At 42.5% G+C, this 18,609-nt stretch overlaps 1 long non-coding RNA gene across 1 annotated transcript in view; it reads right to left on the bottom strand.

Moving 5' to 3' along the window:
• Positions 1-1,721: 1,721 nt before the first annotated feature.
• LOC140899873 (uncharacterized) overlaps positions 1,722-18,609 on the bottom strand; it is a 186,668-nt gene continuing 169,780 nt past the window's right edge. Inside the window, exons 7-9 of the long non-coding RNA XR_012155489.1 lie at positions 7,370-7,442; positions 5,455-5,519; positions 1,722-1,803 (exon numbers count right to left, since the gene is read on the bottom strand). This is a non-coding gene — a long non-coding RNA (uncharacterized lncRNA). The remainder of the gene's footprint in view (positions 1,804-5,454; positions 5,520-7,369; positions 7,443-18,609) is intronic.

The following is an 18,609-nucleotide window of genomic DNA, read 5'->3' as shown; positions in this document are numbered from 1 at the left end:
AACAAGATTAGCATTTTAAACAATGAAAGGTGTTCAAAGGTAGTGAATATAGATTACATATTTTAAAAATATATATAATTGGTGTATTGGTTTTTACTCATCCCCCCCCCCCCAAAAAAAAAAAAACCCAGAAAATGTCATTGGGGAAACAGTGATCATGAAATTTATCTCCTGGGAGAAAGTTGATCTTCTTGCAACACAATCAGGAACCCCCCCTATTGTTCTGTGAGCTACAATGGAACAGCCTTAGCAAGTAGCAAACAATGCTTTTCCCTGACACAGACCCACTATTTAACTTTTTAAGTTCAGGAATTGTATTGAAATGTAAAGGAAACTGCACAGCTTCCACATTAAATCTCAAAGCAATTACAGAGGCAGATAGGTAAGTGTCGTTATCCTGATTTTATAAATGGGGAAACTGAAGCATAGAAAGAGAGACATTAAGGGGCTTGATCCTGCAAAGAGATGAACACATTCTTTGAAATCAATGGAACTATGCCAGCATTTGAAGTTAAGCATGTGCTTAAGTGCGTGGCTGGATTGGGCCCAGAGTCACCAGCACTTTTCAGGATCAAGTCCAAGGTGACTTGACCAGGATCAGAGAGAGCCAGGAATAGAATCCAGTTTTCAATACACTGTCCTCCATGCACTAACCATTAGCACATGCTGCCTTCCTGTGTATGTCCTGATCCGATTGGTGTGCATCACTCACAGAACGTGGGGAAATCTTGAAGGTGTCTGGTCTCACGGAGGCCATAACATCATTTTTTTCGCCTACACTAACAATACATCAAGAAAAAATGGCATATTTCTCCTTCACTTTTTCTCTAACATGGTGTGTCATCCACAGTTTCTCTCCTGAATGATTTGTTTACATTCAGTCCTTCATGCTGGAAATATTAGTTTGTTGTGTGGAAGGACCAGTCCAACCAGAAACACTTTTGCCTGTTGGGGTTCAAACAGATCTTTTGTTCTGGCTTCACTGTTTTTCTAGGCTGTGTCCCCCTTGACTCTCATTTTGGAATAAACCCAAAACAACCAAGCAAAACCTGGATGAAACCAGAAAGTTTCCCATGGTTCCCACCTCAATCCTAGGCTTGCTTGAAGGTTGGTGAACCTTGCCCAGGTTTCAGGTTTGTGACAAATGCCACCACCAGGTCAAAGGTTTTGTTACAAACGTTTAATGCATCTGTCCAAGCAAGTAGATCCTTCTGGCTTCAAAGATCAGAGCACAGTGGACTGAGATAGGGGTTGTCCTTAGACGCTTGCTGACCCCAGAGGGCAGGGAAATATAGCAAAGATCATGTGCTGTGGAGCTCAACCTTCCCAAATATTTGGAGGTATTTCTGCAAAATAGATAGAATATAGGAAAAGTACGGAGTCTAGGGTACACCTGGGCTGCAAAACTCAGATCTTGACGTGCCTGAAGCTCAGGAGAGTTTGGGTCCAGGTCTTGGTTTGGCTCTGTAAACTGAGTTTGGTGCACAAAATTCAGATCAGAACCATAATTTCCCTGAAGTCTACGAGTGTTTTGACCCTGGATTAAGGGCCCCATCATTAATTGGTGCAAACAATCTAGTTTCTATGCTCTCTCCATTTATTTCTCTGTCCTTTGAGCTTTTTTGATCCTTGAAGTGTGTCCCACACGCTGTTCCAAAGGAAGTTTCCCAGATAATGTATTGTGTGTGTTCTATACATGATACTCACCTCTTCATTTGTAATCCTTGGACTGTCTGACAGCTTGTTTCTCCGAGTTTTCAGGGTTCATAAGTGTATTATTCATTGCCAAAAAAATCTGTACTTCTAGACAATACAATAAATTAAAATTCACATTAATTTAAACAACTGATTATTGACAGTGGGTGCCTCCAGTTTTGGATCTCCAATTTGACACACATTAAAAAAAGACCCTGGTTGTCAGAGGGCTTGTGCTCTGAGAAATAGGCCCCTTTAAAATATTGCTGACCGGAACCCCCAAAATAGAGTCACCCAGAATTTCTACTCATTTCTGAAAACCTTGACCTGAGCCTCATTGCAAGTTATATTTTATATTCCACTTGCAGTGGTGGAAATGCTTTTAAGAAAGTTTTCAGAGTAGCAGCCATGTTAGTCTGTATTCGCAAAAAGAAAAGGAGTACTTGTGGCACCTTAGAGACTAACAAATTTATTTGAGCATAAGCATTCATGAACTACAGCATGCATCCGATGAAGTGAGCTGTAGCTCATGAAAGCTTATGCTCAAACAAATTTGTTAGTCTCTAAGGTGCCACAAGTACTCTTTTCTTTTTAAGAAAGTGTTTTCTAAGAAATAAAAATGTCTCCAAAAGTAGGGATTAGACATAATCCAGTTCCTTTATCAACTAAAGATGCCATCATGGCCTCTGAAACCTAATGGAAGAAATTCCTTCACTGTTTTCCATCTTACAATTATATCACATAACACATTCTGCTAGAAGGTTGGCCAGCATCCGACGACACCAGTACCACAATATAATGAAAAATGTAAGGGGCTTGACATCCCTTGCCACCTGTTTAAGATTCCACATAATCTGGCTAGAGAGGGATTAATTCTTACATTTGATTTTCCATCTGCATTGCATCAAAGGTAACCCCTGTCAATCCTGAGACATAACCCATTTGTAAGAGCAGGAAATATCCTACTCCACTGCAGATTTTGCTGTGACAAATGTAATGCTTTCTTTAGGGTTCTGTTTGTTTAATTAAATTTTACGCACGGATAAAATGTTTTGTGAAATTTCCACTGTGGGGTGTTGTAATTAAAACTGGTGAACTTGATACAGACAGGCAACAATTGTAAAGCTGTCTTTGTCTGAGATATGAATACCAGCAGCAATGTTTAGTTCTACAGCCACAATTTTCTTTTAGAATTCCAAAAGCTTCCCAAATTAGGTGCAATTGAGAGCAATTTTGATCTGTTTTGGGTGGAAAACACAATTGTTTAGAAGTATGATTGGCTAAATTACTAGGAGCCTCGGTATTAAGAAAACAACCTTCAGTTTTTGCTTCCACATGCAGGAGCAAATATGGTTCTTCAAATGTATCTAATCTTTCATTTGCTAATGATCCAATCATTTGACACATTGCAACAATAAATGCCTTGGTGGTGGTATTATCGAGGAAAGACTCCAGTATGGCATTTCATCAGACTGGCTAACTAATACAATATATTATACCCTCAAAAACAAAGAAGAATAAACAAAACATCCCCAAGATACATTATTGCCTGGCCATTCTGTGTAAGGAACAGACGGATGTTAAGGAGAAGGCGCTATGGACGCTGATTCAGGAAACTAAGTGCTTTCTTGAATTGGGTCATCATTTGGGTGTTTTGTTGAATTGGGTTGTTAAGAGTTTTTCCAAATTTCCTCTCTCTCTCTCTCTCTCTCTCTCTCTCTCATATTTCTCTATGTAAATAATAACACTCTCAGAACTGAATGAAACCCTGTGGTTTTGGTCCCCAGGAGTGTGTGAACATTTTCTTTGATTCTGATCCACACCGTCCTGCCCACCCACATCCTGTGGCCTGGTCTACACTTAAAACTTAGGCTGACATAGCTACAGTGCATAGGGGTGTGAAAAATCCAACCCCTGAGTGCTGTAGCTGTGTTGACCTAACCCCTGGCATAGAAATTGCTAGGTTGATGACAGAATGCTTCCACTGACCTTGTTACTGCTGCTCAGGGTTGTGTTGTTCCTACAGTGATGAAAAAAACCCTTCCATTGCTGTAGGCCATGTCTATGCTACCGGGGTATGCTGGCATTGCTACAGCACCATAGCTATGCCAGATACTCCCCGTAATGTAGACATGGCCCAAATCTCTCCAAGCTATACATCTGATGAATGGAAGGGAAGGGTTTTCAAAAGTATTTAGCGTTGTCCCATTTACACCAATAGTCAGAATCCCATGGGAGAAGAGTGAAGGCCACAACTGAGTGTTTTTGAAAAGTCCCACCCCACAAATGTCCAAGAATATTTTGGACTGAACTGCTGCGCTTCACTGGGCTTTGCATCAAAAGTAAGCGAAGCCCCAGATTTTTTGGGAATGCAAAACCATTTCCTTATTTTACTGCTAGCCTTTACCTCCATAAATTGACAAAATCCAACCCTGGTTCTGAGCACACCGAGTCTATTGAGGGTTCAAAACTCAGATCCTGATTTTGTAACTCGGGCCTAACTCTAACTGAAAGATTTTTTCCCCCTCTGAATCTCAGTGTGAATCCCTGAAGCGGCCAATGTACATTCAGGTTAGCGAAAAGACAAGAAACTCTTCAGTGCTCTTGGTCTCTGATTTGGAGCTGGTGACTCACTCCAAAACCAGGTGAGTTTCACTTGGATAATTCTGGCAATCTTTCAAGCATTTTTTTCCCCTGCTCAGCCTCCGCCACTTTACAACATAGATTATGCAGGAAGACATGAGGGACAGTTAGTTTCTAATTTGCAGTGCTGGGTTGAGGGGATTTTTCTTTTTAAGCATTGACCTATTTCTCAGTCAGCTTGTCTGTGTAAGTTAGAACCCAGCCATGGCAGAAAACAGACCGATGTGTGCGAGCAGAAGGGCGACTCACCACCTGTCTGAGCTGTCAAGTTATGTGGGAAGGCATATCAATTAACTTCTGCTATTATCTCATCATACTTCACAACTGACAAAACATTAACCCCCTTTCAAGCATAATCCTATTGGAAAATCAACATCATTCATTTCATCAGCAACATTACCATCGCCCCCTCGTTTCTGGTGAGGGTGGGGAAGAAAAGGAGGGAAGGTATTTCCCCTTCCCCGATCCCTTCTTATTTAGTCTATACACTTTAAAGTCCAAAAGCTATGTGCAGTCAAATAGTTTCACTCTATAGACAGCAGGTATTTGGGTTAAATTCCCATGAGCCTACTGTGTTCCCTTGTAGCTTAAAAAGCTGGGACACTGGCCAGGAAAAAGGACCTTCCGTGACCTGCTCTTAACCCCTAAGGAAAGTTACACAAACTCTTTCACGCTTGGCTGGGATTGCTGTGTAGGAGTTGGCCAAAACAATACTTTCCCTTGTGTTTGCCTACCTTATTAAATATCAATTAATATTTATGGAAGTTTATAAACAGTGCGGCTTTGGTTTCAAGGGTGCTTAGAAATCTGATCTCCCTTTCTCTCCCCCATCCTCACTTCAGCATTTGTCTGGCTCACTGCTGCATAGTTAAAAGCACTGGTCTTCATTTAAATTTAGAGGAGTTTATCTAAGCTCTGAGCCCAATTGCCCTGTGTAGTTATTTACACCTGGGCAAAGTGGCTGTAAAATGTTACTGAAACAGCTTTGTAGCAATTTTACACTCACTTGTCCCAGATTTTCCTCTTATGGGGGTTTTACACCAGTGTTACTCCACTGACACCTACAGACTCTACACTCTTGATATACATTAGTGAAAGTGAGGGCCTGAGTCTTACCTATTTGCACAGACTGTAAGGTCTTCGGGACAGGGGCTGTCATTTTCCATGTGTTTGTACAGCACCTAGCACAGTGGAGACCAGAACTGGGTGAGGCACGATCACAACATAAATGTTAAACAGCAGCAGCTATAAATGACTGCACAAGCACAGACATGTCCAGGCTCACTTATTGGGTAAGACACTCACTCATTAGCATGTTATCTCACTCTCACACACACTCCTAAGCTTATCTTCCTCATTTTGAGTAAAATACATAGAGATTTAAAATATTTTTACTCAGGCGCTGAAAAAAGACAACAATACATCCGGGGCCTCAGGCACGGGGCTTAGAGCTCGGCAAGCCGCTTTCCAAGCTTGGGTACTGTGGTAACCATGGAGACTACAGGCCCGCGTTCTACGCACACGCAAGAGGAGGCGACGTGAGGTGGGGGTGGGGGTGGAGGTTGTGGGTGTGAATACTTGACGGTCAAAAAACATATGAGTGGGCCCAGCAAATGAGCAGGACTTGATCGAAAGTTTGCGGGTTTTGCAAATTACAGTTGAAAATGTAAACCACACTGGACAAATTCAGGTCCTCAGGGATCCCCAGCCATCCAGGTTTTTGTTCAAACCAGCAAAGAATTGTTTTTATTAAAATCCACTGGTTTGCATTGCATATAGAATTCTCACGTGTCCTTGACTTTAGTATGAATTAGGACATTTAAGTGTTTCATATACAATATTAAGCAGTGTACATTTTAAAACAAACTATTAAGCCTAGATTGGATTAAAAACCCTGGACTCTTGGATGTCACCAAGGACCAAAGATGACAGTCCCTGACTCGAGAGAGCCCCAGGTGGCCACCTAGTGTTGAAACAGCAGATCCCATTGGAGTGCTCTCCTCTTGTTTACATCAGTGTAAAAATCTGGAATAATCCAATTGAAACTAAGTGATATATACCCATGTACACTTGGTGCAAGATCAGAATCAGGTCCAATTTACTTACACCGAGTAATCCACATTCACTGTAAGTCCCTTCACCATTTTATATTGATGCAGGGCTTTGTTTTAAATGATGCTTAATTTGAAGGATTTTTCTGTATTCTGACTTCCTAGGAAGATGCTTTCTAAAAGTCCCCTGCCGATTAATTGTTACTGGGCTGCTGCCAAATGGGGGAAGTTTTACATGTAAAACAACAACAACAACAAAAAACATCTCTCCCTCACTCCACACTTGCCTATGCCTTTTATATTTGGTACTTCAGTCTATTTTGCAAACATATGGCCTGTCATTCAAGCCAGAGCGCACCATCCTGCTGTCAATATTGTCCTCCCCATCACAAAGATTAACATCAGAGGCTAGAAAGGCTGAGGCTGGGTTTTTCTCAGCCTTCACCCAAGTACCACAAGGCTTCTTGCCATGCAGCAAACAGACTCCCTGCAACAACCGAATGCTACTGAGAAATTACTTGGGCTTTCGTTCCTCTGCTGATTTCCATTGGATAAATCAACCCAGCACAAGGTTTTCACAGTCCCTTTTATGCTTACTCTTTTTACTATTTGTAGCATCTTGGGATGCTTGGAGTTTAATAATATTAAAACACAGTGAGTTTTTGCCTGTCCAGGGCTCATCCCTCATATAAAACCAAGTACTATGGTATTCTGCACTAATACTCCTAAACCCTACCACGAAATCAATGAAATCGCAGTGTTTGGGGGCAATGAGTGTATCATATTGCAGGGTTTGAGGTGTTTTGTTGTTGTTGTTTAACAATCATGAAAAACACTGCAGTTACATATACATACACGTCCATGTATAGGGATGGGAAGCAGTGTGAGCCAATGAGAAATGGACTGGAAGGCAGCAGAACTAGTTTATATTCTCAGCTCTGCCACTGACCAGTTGTGTGACTTTAGACGAGTCATTTTACCTGTCTGTGTCTCAGTTTCCTCCCTTGTGAGCTGGGGATAATATCTATCTTCCTTTGTAAATCACATTGATATCTGTGAATGAAGAGAAGTAGATACTGTTTATATTATTATTATTGACTAAGCTCTTCTGCAATAAGAAATTTTTTCCAGGGTCTGATGGTATATATTAAAACGCATTGCCTGATATATACACAGCCCCTTTGCCAGTCACCACTTGTTTAAGACTAAATCTCTGTAGCAAAGGTGAGCTGGAAAAGGAATGTGGTATCTTATCCAAAGCTTTTGGTGAAGCTGGTTATTTGTTTTCTTAATGCTGCACTCAGACAGTGGGCAAGCTGTACCGGGGAGCAGATACTGTAAGGAAAGCAGCAGCGGGCTTTCCAGCTTATCTGCGGCTGCTATCAAGGTGCCATCTGAAGCTGATTATGTAAGAGTGTCAGGTTTAATGCATCAAACTCCTGTTCTTGGCCCAGCAGACCTTGCAATCTGAGAATTTAAGAAGAGAGGGGTTTAGGGCTGGATTCCTTTCTGGGCTTCTAAAAATAAACTTCTGCGAACCCAAAGTTAAAAAGCAACATTCATTAGAGAGTCACATTAGGAACAAACTGCAACATTATTGCAAACAGATGAGCTGCAGATGATACAGTTAGAAACATCCACTAAAAAAACAACAACAAAAAGTTAATCCTCATCTGAAATTATTTTCTACTCATTTGTCACCCATCCCAGACCAAAACCTATGGCAACATAAACGAGAAAAGCAACTCTGATACTTTTATAGCTCCAATCAATAACTGTCCTCCATTCCCTTATTTTTTACCTCCAAAATCGTTTTAGGAAAGGCTATGTTCATTTCATCTTTATTTATTACTTAATTGGTAGAGAACTCTGGAGACAGGACAGCCTACTTTGCAAGAAAGATCAGGTGCCAGAAGCACTGGACAGAGCTACAAATCAGCATGCAAACTAGCTTCAATCACAACATAAAGGCTCTCCAATACATGTATTATTTGTTCATGTTACTTAACTCAGTTTCACATATACTTTTTAACAGAGCATTTGTGTATAGGAGATGTCACAGGAAGGGGAAAGAGTGGACTTCACAATGTGAGAAACAGTAAAAGATGCATCCGATGAAGTGAGCTGTAGCTCACGAAAGCTTATGCTCCAATAAATTTGTTAGTCTCTAAGGTGCCACAAGTCCTCCTGTTCTTTTTGCGAATACAGACAAACACGGCTGCTACTCTGAAACCTAAAAGATCCATGTGGCTGCAATATGTGTGTGTGTGTGAGAGAGAGAGAGAGAGAAGAACATGCCTATTTCAAACAATAGGCCACCATAATTTTTTATCTAGTTAATAAATTACATGAATAATTCCATTTTAAACTACATATAGACTTGTTCCCACATTCTCCTCCTAAATTTCTGAGGTCATTAAGATGATTTTGTTCACTGTAGCACTGGTGAAGGGGGCTGGGTTGACCGAACTCTTATCTAGCTGCACAAAAAGTCAGGCATAGGGAGAAGCCGCACAAGATTCCTACAGACTGAGCTATTAACTGAGCTACTGGGCCTGAAGGGATCAGGATGAAGGTAATTTGCTCTCCTGCCCATTCAGTCTTTAGCCTCTCTGACAGGGATTGCCAAGAGGCTGCCATTTTGGAATCCCACCCATGGCCACTGCTAACGCTTTAAACAAAATGTTGGCAGTCAAAACTGCGCTTTCAGTACAAATAATGGTTTTAAACCAGCTGAGTGCATTCACCCCTCAGACGGTGGAGAGCCCATTGAAGTCAAGGGGGAATCTTTCCAAAGGACTTTGGATCAGAGAGTATGAATGGTGACAGGGCAGTATTTCATGGGCCCTAACGTAAGCTACAGGCCTGCCATACTTCAGAAGGGCAGTTGTTGCCCCACTTATAGGACTTGCTCTTTCTCTCACCTACACCAGTGTAAATAAGGAGTAACATCAGTGAAATCATTAGGATTGCTTTGATGTAAAACCAGTTTAAGTGAGAAGAGAATCAGGCCTTCACATCTGCATAATTTCACACAGCTGCTGTTTTGCTGACACTTAGCACTTGGATCACCTGTATTGTCAGAGATTTACCATTGTTTAGTAGCATCCTCTCAATACCCCTATTCCTCATATGTGGAAACAGAGGCAAAGAAATGAAATAATTTACCCGCACCGCAGTGGGATTTAGAGCAGGGATTAGAACTGTGGTGTTTACAGACTTGTAGGCCTGTGCTCAGATCATTAGACAATGTCTCTCTCTAATGATCACTTAAAGGAACTGGTACACACAAACAACATTGAAATTGTCCTTAATCCTTCAATGGTAAGAAGGACATCAAGACCTACATTAGTTCTGGGATAAAATTATCCACTCAAGTAAACCCATCAAAAATCAAACGTGAAGTTTGTTAACTTTTTCTTTTTTGCAATAAGTTTTGTTTGGTGCCTTGAGATTTTTTTAAAAACTGTATTTCTCCAGTTCCAACGACAAAAGGATTCTGTGGTTTCTATTCTTCGTCCCTGGGTAGGAAGACAGGTAATAGATCAATCAGATAACTGGCATTAAGATGTCACTTTAACAATAGCTTGTTCTGAATGGAGAAAATAATTAAGACCCAGATGAAAGGTCTGGGCTGAGAAATTAGTATGAGTCTCCATGTCATGGGCAGGATGATGGCAGAATGATGACATGATACTGTCATGTGAAGGGCATCTAAGAGCAGGGAGGAATTGGCTAATGAAGTGGTAACACGTTCCCACAAACAATTACCCATCTCCTATTCTACACATGGACAGGGAATCAAAAGGGGTATGGTTGCAGTCAAACTCAATAACAACAAGTATCACGGAGGGATGTTTAACTGTCAGCAAACTTAAGATTGTTCATCTGTAGGTGCATTTCTTTAATGGATAGTTTTGTTGTCCAAAAATATTTACAACCTCTGCCGGCAGCGATGCTGTTACCCCACAGCCCAGGGCTTGTTACAGAATAAAATTACTTGCCTTAACCAAGCATACTGTAAATTTTCAAGAGCCAGTGTCTTATTGGAAATTAAGTCCTGCTGTGAGTTGTGTTTGATTTATAACAACACAAAGCCAACTGTTTTGTCTGAGTTGTCTTTACAATAGAACCTGTCATTTTACCACAACCTGTTATGAGAAGAGATGGTAGGATGTTAGCCTCATGTTAGCATTCAGCGGGACCAGTCTTATAGTTTCTGGGGTCCCTAGATAGCTAGAAGGCAGATCTACCAGACATTCACCAGACCTTCTGCTATGAGGGGAGAGGATGCTAGTCAATATTTGAGCTGAAAGTCAGCAGGGACCCTCTGCCTCTGAAGTACTTACAATTGTAGGCCCTGATCCTTCAAAGAGTTATGCACATGCTTAATTTTACTCCTGGAGAATGGTGCTATTGACTTCAAATAGGACTACTCGTGGAGATTTAAGCATGTGCATAAGTCTTTGTGGGATCAGGCCCTTATATTATTCATAACAAGTAGATCTGCCTGCTCTAGACACCAGCCAGCTACATTCCCCCCCCGTCCTCCCCACTGGATGAAAACCTACGAAATTCCATCTAGGACAGTGGGGAAACTCAGCGGTTTGTGCAAACATGTTCTTCTGATTTGATCTGCCTGTGTTCACATGTGCCATACAAGTTCATTTTTCAAAGCAAAATTCAGCTCATCCTTGTTTGGAAGAGACCACAAAGAAACAAAAGGCCAGATCCTTAGCTGGTGTAAGTTGACTTCAATGGAACTACGCTGACCAGTGGAGGATCTGGCCTGACATGGCATTTCAATGGGGTTCTCCTGCAAATAGGCTCTGATTCCTACTTCTGAGATGGAATCTTTCCAAATCCGCAGCAGAGCGGTGGATTATTTATCCCCTGTAAACTATTGTGCATAATCATGTAGACTAATATCTGAATCACTCACCAAAAATTAGAGATTTCCCTTTTTATTTCTCGGAGGGTGGCAATTTATATTATGAAACATTAGCCATAGTTTAGTGGTCACTAATGCTGCGCTGGGCATCACAACATGGGGAATAGATGGCCAGCCCTCTGTGGAGAAAGAGGTGGTTAGGGACTATTTAGAAAAGCTGGATGTGCACAAGTCCATGGGGCCGGACGAGTTGCATCCGAGAGTGCTGAAGGAATTGGCGGCTGTGATTGCAGAGCCATTGGCCATTATCTTTGAAAACTCGTGGCGAACGGGGGAAGTCCCGGATGACTGGAAAAAAGCTAATGTAGTGCCAATCTTTAAAAAAGGGAAGAAGGAGGATCCTGGGAACTACAGGCCAGTCAGCCTCACCTCAGTCCCCGGAAAAATCATGGAGCAGGTCCTCAAAGAATCAATCCTGAAGCACTTACATGAGAGGAAAGTGATCAGGAACAGTCAGCATGGATTCACCAAGGGAAGGTCATGCCTGACTACTCTAATCGCCTTCTATGATGAGATTACTGGTTCTGTGGATGAAGGGAAAGCAGTGGATGTATTGTTTCTTGACTTTAGCAAAGCTTTTGACACGGTCTCCCACAGTATTCTTGTCAGCAAGTTAAAGAAGTACAGGCTGGACGAATGCACTATAAGGTGGGTAGAAAGTTGGCTAGATTGTCGGGCTCAACGGGTAGTGATCAATGGCTCCATGTCTAGTTGGCAGCCGGTGTCAAGTGGAGTGCCCCAGGGGTCGGTCCTGGGGCCGGTTTTGTTCAATATCTTCATAAATGATCTGGAGGATGGTGTGGATTGCACTCTCAGCAAATTTGCGGATGATACTAAACTGGGAGGAGTGGTAGATACGCTGGAGGGCAGGGATAGGATACAGAGGGACCTAGACAAATTGGAGGATTGGGCCAAAAGAAATCTGATGAGGTTCAATAAGGATAAGTGCAGAGTCCTGCACTTAGGACGGAAGAACCCAATGCACAGCTACAGACTAGGGACCGAATGGCTAGGCAGCAGTTCTGCGGAAAAGGACCTAGGGGTGACAGTGGACGAGAAGCTGGATATGAGTCAGCAGTGTGCCCTTGTTGCCAAGAAGGCCAATGGCATTTTGGGATGTATAAGTAGGGGCATAGCGAGCAGATCGAGGGACGTGATCGTCCCCCTCTATTCGACATTGGTGAGGCCTCATCTGGAGTACTGTGTCCAGTTTTGGGCCCCACACTACAAGAAGGATGTGGAATACATCCTGGAATACATGACTTATGAGGAGAGGCTGAGGGAACTGGGATTGTTTAGTCTGCAGAAGAGAAGAATGAGGGGGGATTTGATAGCTGCTTTCAACTACCTGAGAGGTGGTTCCAGAGAGGATGGTTCTAGACTATTCTCAGTGGTAGAAGAGGACAGGACAAGGAGTAATGGTCTCAAGTTGCAGTGGGGGAGGTTTAGATTGGATATTAGGAAAAACTTTTTCACTAGGAGGGTGGTGAAACACTGGAATGCGTTATCTAGGGAGGTGGTAGAATCTCCTTCCTTAGAAGTTTTTAAGATCAGGCTTGACAAAGCCCTGGCTGGGATGATTTAATTGGGGATTGGTCCTGCTTTGAGCAGGGGGTTGGACTAGATGACCTCCTGAGGTCCCTTCCAACCCTGATACTCTATGATTCTATGATTCTATGATTCAGTGTGAGACTTTGCTCTCAGTTATACAAATGTAAATGGGCAGTAACTTCAGTGGAGTTACTCCACTGCATTTACAGCAAGGAGATCTGTGTTTGCCCCTCACTAGGTACAGCAAATTCTCAGTAAACTGGAGACTTTGCTTGAATGGCACAGGACATGGAAAATGCGGACTGGATACACTGAAGGTTGCAAAGGGACTTGTTTTGAGCTCGAAGCCATAAATTGTGCCTGAATGCAGTATGTGGTCAGAAACAGATCCCGAGGACTGTTCTCTCAAACAGGGTCCAGTGGCTCCTGGAAGGTTTGGGTGAACTTTTTTAAATGAATCAGGCCAGAGTTTCTAGTTTGTGACACAGCTGATGTGGGGGTTTGTTGGAAATATTCTATGCAGGTCTAGAATCTATATAGAAAATGGCAAGATGGGAAAAGATAAACAGAACCATAGAAATCCGACTAGAGCGAGACTGCACCAAAGAGCCTAGCAAGAATTATAGCCAATGCTGGCAGTGAGGAAGCAAAGCTTTCCATGCACTTAACTTGCTGCTTGTTGGTTTCCTCTGGAAAAATGCAAACATAAATTAATGATTAATTGCACAACCCAAAGCTCTCACACAAACATCCTTTAGACTATGAGTGACATTCCTCTGCCACTTAATAAAAGCTCACCAAAAAAAACCTCTCAGCATTGATAACATCAGCCTTCACGATGTGCCGCTGGACTGACCTCAAGTCACCATGTCTGAGGCCTGCTCTTAACCTCAGTGTAAGAAAACACTTCACATATGACCTGCTGATTGATTTACAGTACAATGAGAGGACCGTGGATTAACAGTGTGTATTGCTGGAACAGCTTCCAAGGTAGAAAACAAGCTCTGGCTTTTTCAGATACACATGTGGGGAAATTCGGCATCAAGATCCTGCTCAAAAGTTCATTTGCAATTTAGACTCAAAGGGTGCATCTAACATTGCAGCGGGGAGGTGGAATTCTCAGCTCGGGCACACGTACATGCACTAGCTTTGATCTACCCAGCCCGCTAAAAATTGCAGCGTGGCCACAGGTTAGCCATCCAAACACGATCCTATCTGAGAACCTCGGTACGTACCCTGGTGGCTAACCCGTGCCACTGCTATTTTTAGCATGCTAGCTCGATCAAACTAGTGCATGTACATCTACCTGAGCAAGGAACTACACCTCCTAGCTGCAGCAGAGCTGTATCCACAGTGTTTTCTAACCTTAAAAAAAATAAAAAGCATCCGGAGACTTCAAACACCCGGGACTTTGTCAGAGTGGCAGGCTTCCTGCTCACACAGCCAATCAACACTGGCCAGAAACCCTCGTATTTCCCACTAATATTTACATTAGTTTAAAGCAGAGAAACTTTTAGAAAGGTGTGGGGGAATGTAAAATAAGCAGAGAAAGGACTGGATTGTTCTCTGCTCCTCGTGGGGCACAAGGCGATGTGGTAGAAGATACTTTCATTGTTGTACAGTGGCTGGGCACAATCCCACTGTAGAGCAGAGACACTGCAGAAAAAAAATTAGTAACCTAACCCAGAATACATAGTAACATTGGGCCAAACCCACCTCCCATCCCAGTTACAAAGGTGTTAATGTGGATTCACCCCACTGGAATGAGCCCAGATTGACACAAAATGTAACCGAGAACAGAATCTGACCCACTGGGGAGCAATCTGAGGCCACAGGGTGGGGTAGGCCCCCCACTTAAATAAGTCACAAACCTTAAGTGGCTGAGGTTTGCAAGCTTTTGTGAAATGTCATGAAATCCCTAACCGTGCCTGCTATTCAGGGTCCTGTTTTCAAACTTTTCCATTGCCCGACTCAGAACTGTGATTATGGAGCTATTTAGCTTATGCTTTTTAAAAAAATATACCATGCCTTTAAATTTCTATAAGCCTGCTGGAGGCAGCTGCAACATGTCACAGCAGAGACACACACATCAGATTCTATCATAGAGACTGGTGTGGGTCTTTTCACTTAGATAGAAAATAAAAAGGCAGCCATGCTAAAAGTAGAGACGGTTTCTCTGCGTGTATGGGGAAAAATAGGAAGTAGCCCATTTAGGAATCTGTTTGGGCAGCCACTGCAAAGCAAACATTTGAAAGGAAAGGCTTAAAAAATTAAAATAAAATGGGAACCACGCAGAAGTGATGAAAACCATTTGCGGAATGGAAATTGAAACAAGAGGGGGTCCTGAGACTTTTCATACATTTTGTGGTGTAATAAAATACTGTACCATGGGAATGTTCTCCCCTACAGAATTATTTATTGTCAAGCATCATAATGTTACCAACTCCAATTCTGCTGTTTCATTAATAACATTTATGTTGGTGGCTGGAGACTGACACCTCATGTGTGGCATAACCATCAGTGCATTCTAGGCGTCTTCTTCCCACAAAGGAACATTTCCTTACCAGAGTTCAGATATCAGGTATCAAAGTAGTGTTGGCCTGAGCCCTTTGATGAAATTAGGACACCAAATGAAAGGGAAGGTGATTTCCTTGCCTCTAGTGACGTTCCTCCCCTTTTTTTGAATACCACAGAATAATCCCTGCCAGAGATTACTTTTGCCCCTTGGAGGTCATTAAAGACTTTTGAAAAGCATTTTTTTTTTTTTTGGCCTTTGGAATGCATCAGATTGCTTCAAGTGCCAGGTCCTTATTTTTATTTTTTCCCCTAATCCTTGTTGATTGTCCCCTTCCCCCCACCCCCACATTTCTAATCACACCAGCTGAATGCTATGCTATACTATTAATATAATCAGTATATTTTTCAGGGGTTAAGTGCAGTATAAACATTTCCAGCATGTGGCACTTAATATAAAAATTTGTCTTTCAAGTGGCATTGCTTCTTTCCTTGGTCAGGAGAAGGGGTTCCTGTTGAAATGGGAAAAAGCAAAGCAAATAGATTCCCCAGCACCCAGAATCTCTGAGATCATGCGCACTTCTAGTTCATGGGTGTTCATCACAAATTAAGTGGGACTGGGGGAAAAAAAACAGATTTGATATTTATAGGGATATCAAAGAATATCCAGAGTTATAATTAATGACAACAAACATTTTGGAGAGGATATTAAACCTCATCCTTCAGGGAGTAAGCCAATCTCTACATTTTAGAAATCAGGATGAGACCCAATGCGAGGGACATCTGCCCATGTAGGGCTTTTACTCCTTCCTCTGAAGTGTCTGGTCCTGGCCACGGTCAAGAGACAGGACACTGAATTAGATGGAACTCAGGTCTGATCCACTCTGGCAATTCTATTACTTCTTTGGAAATCCCTCATTAAAATATTGATAGCACTTCACTGAAGTATCAGCTACATTGCCTTACTGAATGCCTAACATAGTCCTATTTCTTCTTTTGTCTCAGCCAATCTACTCAAGTCATGCCTCATTCATTTATATTTTTAAGTGTTAATGCTGCACTATTGCTAATAAAAGACCATATAAATGTTCTATCCCCCCCCGCCCCGCCTCTCCATTGCTTTTTCTGGCTTGAAATGCTGCCTTTTGCTGTTTTCTGAGCTGGTGAACTTCCTCTCTTGAAAGACAAGTTTAGGACTGTGTTTGCAAAACCAGTGTCAGACTTGCCAGGAATGTGTGACCTCCACTCCGCACACCTGTGTCTGATATGGCAATCCTGCTAAAATATGCAGAGAGCAAATCTCAGCTGGTAGGACAAGGATGTGAGAGAGACTAGCAATTGCTCACACTTCTCTGGTACTTTGAAGAATCCACATCTTCATCAGAAGCGCCTGACACAAGCTGGGCTGCATAGCCTTGTGAGTTGCTGGAGACGCCAGCATGTTCCAGTCAGGAATTCTGAATTATGTATTCTCATCCAAGTCTTTCCATCTCTTAGGAATCCAACCACACCCCCTCCATCACAACAAATAAACTACAAATAGCTACCAGTGGCTAGGAGCAGTAACTGGGGAAGCCTTGATCATGAAGGAGTTTCTGATTTAGAGCTGGGTAAAGTAGTTTATAGGGGACAGATCAGTCTCAGCTCTGGTGGAGCATCTGTAAAGATCCCATCTTGGAATCATAGATACTCCAGTGACTGGCATGGATGTAGAACCGTAAAGTCCCACTTGCCCTCAAGAGGAACTACACTGAATAACACCGAGTTCCTGTCAAATAAGATACTCCTGTATGGAAGGGTTAAGTTTTCAGGACTACGCTACAAATAGCTCAGATAGCCTTGCTGGGAATATATCCCTTCCCCCACACCTCCCCAGTCTAGCCAAAGACAAATTGGTGTCTCTCTCAAAAAACAACCCACTTTCCCTGATTTTTTTTTAAGGACATAAATAGGAGGAGTACATTTTGAAATCTCCCTCTGAAACTTAATAGAGGCGGAGAGGTGAGACCCTGACCCAGGTTTGGCCTGAAGTGCGGTTTCATCTACCCCAGAAGATAACAAATTACACAAGTAAATGTCCTTTCCCCTTATCCAGCCCACACACTCTCCTGGTGTCCGGGGAGGTTCAAAGTGCAGAACTGCAGAGGCAGCCTGTTGGTGTTTGCAGCATAATGGCACAGGACTCTGGATTGCATTAGCAGGATGGCACCTGGAGGTATTTCACAGCCATTTGGTTAATTCTGTAGCTGTTTTGAAAATGTTAGGCTCATTTATGCAAAAATCACACCGAGCATACATTGATCACCTCAGTTGGGAGAAAGCGGGTGGGGTGGGGGAATAAAAAGAGCCCCATTTTTGGAGTAATACATTTGGAGACTTATTGTCTCCATCAGACAATTTTAATATACAGTTTCCTGTCTAGAGGAGTTTACAGTGCAACCTAATGATTACCCGGTACAGTCAGACAAAGCAAGGACATCAGATGCTTCCCTATACATGAGCTGAGAGAGATTTCAGTACTGAAAAGTGTGAAATATTCCTTTATTGCTTTATGCTCATTTGTTTATGAATATTTAGTGCTCATGAAGGCATCGGACGGACAGCATGGGAGGAGTAGATCTCTCTCTATCCGGAAGGACAGGTAGGGTACAGGCCGCTGCACTAAAATCTTCTTGTTCCTGCCCCTTTGTGGAATCTCTATCATGACCTGAAGCAACCACCTCTGTGGGTGCAAGGGAAATACATCTGGTTTGCCTGACCCAGTCTTTGGTCTCTCCAAGTGTCAGTTATGCAACTAGTTTTTTTGTGATGTGGTATTTTTATTCACTGAACTGGACTGAGAACACCAAACTGATTCTGTCCAGCCCCCTCCCCCCTCAAAAGCCATTAGGTGGTAACAACTTCTAGTCATTACTAAACTAGTAACCTGGAGACCTCCATTACCAAACTCCTTATCCCTCCCTCCTCATTTGATTTTAATCCAGTGAGTTACGCAGCTAACAAGCAACTTGACAGAGCCAAACTATTGTAAGAAACATGTAGCTGCGGGGAGAGGGAGGGGAGATGGGGACAGGTCTGCAGTAGCATTGGAAAATTGATTGAACAAACTTCTGAATGCAGAGGCACTGAATGGGCACTGGCATACCTACCAATGCTCTCATGAACAAATCTTCTTTGCCTGTTTTCATGATGGGTTCCCTTCCC

The sequence above is a fragment of the Lepidochelys kempii genome, chromosome 17 (assembly GCF_965140265.1).
Source record: "Lepidochelys kempii isolate rLepKem1 chromosome 17, rLepKem1.hap2, whole genome shotgun sequence".
NCBI classification, from domain to species: Eukaryota; Metazoa; Chordata; order Testudines; family Cheloniidae; genus Lepidochelys; species Lepidochelys kempii.
This window is presented reverse-complemented; position numbering and strand designations above follow the sequence as displayed.